Source organism: Schistocerca cancellata, chromosome 9 (assembly GCF_023864275.1).
Source record: "Schistocerca cancellata isolate TAMUIC-IGC-003103 chromosome 9, iqSchCanc2.1, whole genome shotgun sequence".
NCBI classification, from domain to species: Eukaryota; Metazoa; Arthropoda; class Insecta; order Orthoptera; family Acrididae; genus Schistocerca; species Schistocerca cancellata.
In genome coordinates this window covers 277,612,172-277,615,561 of record NC_064634.1, presented here as the reverse complement: position 1 = coordinate 277,615,561, position 3,390 = coordinate 277,612,172, and the positions used below count along the sequence as shown (strand labels likewise).

Genomic DNA, 3,390 nt, shown 5'->3' with positions numbered 1-3,390 from the left:
GAAAGATATAGTCAACGTACTCAGCCTACATGTCGTTCATTTAAATATGTCTGTGATAAATGGAGAACAACTGGATCTTTAAAGTATCATAAACATATCCGGCAAAGGAAAGTTACTAATGAGGAAACGGAAATTGGTACTCTTGCCACTGTGGTTCGAAATCCTTGTGTCAGTTCGCGTCAGATCGCAAGGGAATCTGTCATGAGCCAGAGTAGTGTTGTTCGTGTTCTGCATCGCCTTAAATGTCATCCTTACCGTATCAGTCTACGCCAAGAATTAACTGGTACGGTTTGTATGCGTGGCATTGAATTCTGCCGATGGGCTCAACTTCAGATTCAGAGGGATGACACATTTATTAATTTGATTTTATTTACTGATGAGGTTACACTCACGAACCATGGAAATTTTAAATTGATTAACATGCATTGCTGGGCAACTGAAAAGCCATGTTGGCTGCGGCGAGTTACGCACCAAAAACCGTCGTGGGTGAATGTATGGTGTGGGATTCTGGAGGACAGAATTATAGGCCCCTGTTTCATCGAAGGAAAATTCATTCAGACAACAATCGGGAAGGTGAAACCGCAGCAGAGCCCCACGCAGAATTTGTAGGCTCGGCAAGACGTACAGTCAGAGAGAGTGACAGGTCAGACTCACGAACAAAACGTCGCAGAGCCATGGAATCGCTTTCGTCTAGTCCTTGAGATATTAGAGAAGGATCTCAATTTGAGGATTGCTTACCCGTGGTCTAGGGGCAGCGTCTTTGATTCATAATCAAAAACGTCTTCGGTCCCGGGTTCGATCCCCGCCAGTGCCTAAATTTGGGCAACGGCCTTGCTGCAGTGGATACACCGGTTCCCGTCAGATCACCGAAGTTAAGCGCTGTCGGGCGTGGCCGGCACTTGGATGGGTGACCATCCAGCCGCCATGTGCTGTTGCCATTTTTCGGGGTGCACTCAGCCTCTTGATGCCAATTGAGGAGCTACTCGACCGAATAGTAGCGGCTCCGGTCAAAGAAAACCATCATAACGACCGGGAGAGCGGTGTGCTGACCACACGCCCCTCCTATCCGCATCCTCAACTGAGGATGACACGGCGGTCGGATGGTCCCGATGGGCCACTTGGGGCCTGCAGACGGAGTGCCTGCCGCTCAATTTGAGGCCGTCATGCTATTTATGCAGGAAGCAGAGAAGAAGGGGCAGGAGAGATTGAAGATAGCCACGAAGGGGATGAGGGATGTAATCACTAAAGTGACCAGGGAGCTACGGATGGTAGCTGAACAGCTTGAAAGTGTAGAGGTAGAAAGCGTCAAGAAAACAACGACAGAGACGCAAGAGGTCGTGAACAAGGCAAAACGCGATGCCAGGGCGGCATGATTAGTAGCCCAAGGTGCACATAAGGACGCTTTGTTAGCTGAAGAGCAAGCAAAAGAGGCCAAAACCAGACGTGCTAAACCAAAAAGGTACTTGCCACACTCCAAAGACGGGGAGGAAGGATCGTAAAGGAAACACGAAAAAAAAAAACAATTAGAAGGTATAACGCTTCGAACAGATCGAGAACAAACAGGCAGAAATATCAGAGGTTAAAGAAGAGCAGACTCGGATCACGTCACAGCGGAACGAGCTAGCAAAAGACGCCCGGCAAGCACGTCAGCGGGTTGCGCAATTACAACCACGATATGCTACGGCAGCATTCGAATATGATCAAGGAAGCAGAGAAGAGCATGTATTACCACATTTCGACGCGCAGTATGAGGCTACATCACCAGCGCAAAGGCGAATGCCGCAGGAGAAGACACCAGTCGCCATAGGGCACACGACAGAGCGCGCCGTCGATGACGCAGAAACCGAACGAGAACACGATTGTGTAAGCATTACTCCGTAAATCTGACGACACAAGACGAAGCCTTAACAGTGCACGACGATCGTTTGGACACCGATTTTCGGAGACGCGTGCTGCAGAAAACAAGGAAATTTCGTTGGCAGAGAATGTAGAACCATTCGACAACAAACATTTCTTATCCCTTCAAAATTTCCAAAATATACTTAAAGAATAACAATACATTACATCCAAAAATTTGGATAGCTCAATACGGTAAAGTGCTACTGGAATCATGGTCACTGAATACGAGCTGGAATTTATCTGCGGACTTTTAGAGGGATCGATTGCGGAACATATGCACAGAGTTGTTGAGAGCTGTCACTCGTGCAAAGAGTTCAAGGACATGTTCCTTAACAGATATTGGTCGCAGAATACGCAAGAAAGAATGAAGCTGGAATTGTTCTGGACAAAAGTCTAGACACGTCGGGATGCCGTAGTCCCGTGAAGTTCTTTGAGTCGCTAGTTAAGAAGAATCGGTTTTTGGACCAACCGTGCAGTCGTAAGGGAATTATGAGGCACTGTTATGTCAAATTACCTGTGCAACACCAACAACTCCTCATCGGAAGGTGCAAAGAGTCCACTGAATCCTTCTAGAGCGCGTTAGGTGAATTAGACTATGTCAACGAGATACAAAACACCAGAGTCAGGAACAGAAACTATAAACGCGGTTGGCAAGGTTCGTCAGAAGGGAACGACAACAGACGAAATGGGGGAAAATGTCGATCACAGGGAAACAGCAATTCAAACTAAGGTTGTCACCTTAAGGAAGGACCATACAGACAGCACAGAAAGACATATACATGCACAGTAACACATTAACCAAAAGTATATCAGATAAGGGGAAACACAGAAAAGGAACTTCATTCACAAACAAGGCTTATGCCTAAAATACAATTCCTCAGATAAATCATTGCTTTACAAAATTCAGGCCTCATAGCGGCCTCATTATGTTTCACCAAAATACAGTTCAAATGTACAATGCACTGCTCCATAAATTACAAGCCCATAAGAGGCCACACAGTGGTTCATCAACTAGAACCTTGGCAATTCCAATGAGTAGCAGGACAAAATTGTACTCTACACGCCTATCTTAAAGGAAAAGCAAAGCCCTCTTCCAATAGCAATTTGTCTCTCCTAGCTAGAGCGACTGACTTTGGCAGATTCGTTGGTGTATCAACACAGAGTATCCAACATGTCTACAAGGAATGATGTACCACTCACTGTCTCCCGTCTTCCAAGATGATAACAGCCACACAAATTTGTGAACATCCTAAGGAAACGAGATCTCTATGCAACATAGAAAACAATAAAAACTCTTCAAACATATCTAAACACACCAGCATTTAAGACTGAAAAATCCAAGACTCAAGCACGTACAACTCAAATGCCAAAGCTGCAATGCAGTGTATGCTCGAATGATAAGCAGGGATTTAATTACAAGATATAAAGAATATATCACATATTGGAAGTATGACTCTAATTACTCCACATCTGCACAACAGAGAACTTCCC

The 3,390-nt window shown here is 45.4% G+C and overlaps 1 pseudogene; it reads left to right on the top strand.

Annotated features, from left to right (window-relative positions):
* Positions 1–821: 821 nt before the first annotated feature.
* On the top strand, positions 822–938 carry LOC126102295 (5S ribosomal RNA; annotated as a pseudogene).
* Positions 939–3,390: the final 2,452 nt, after the last annotated feature.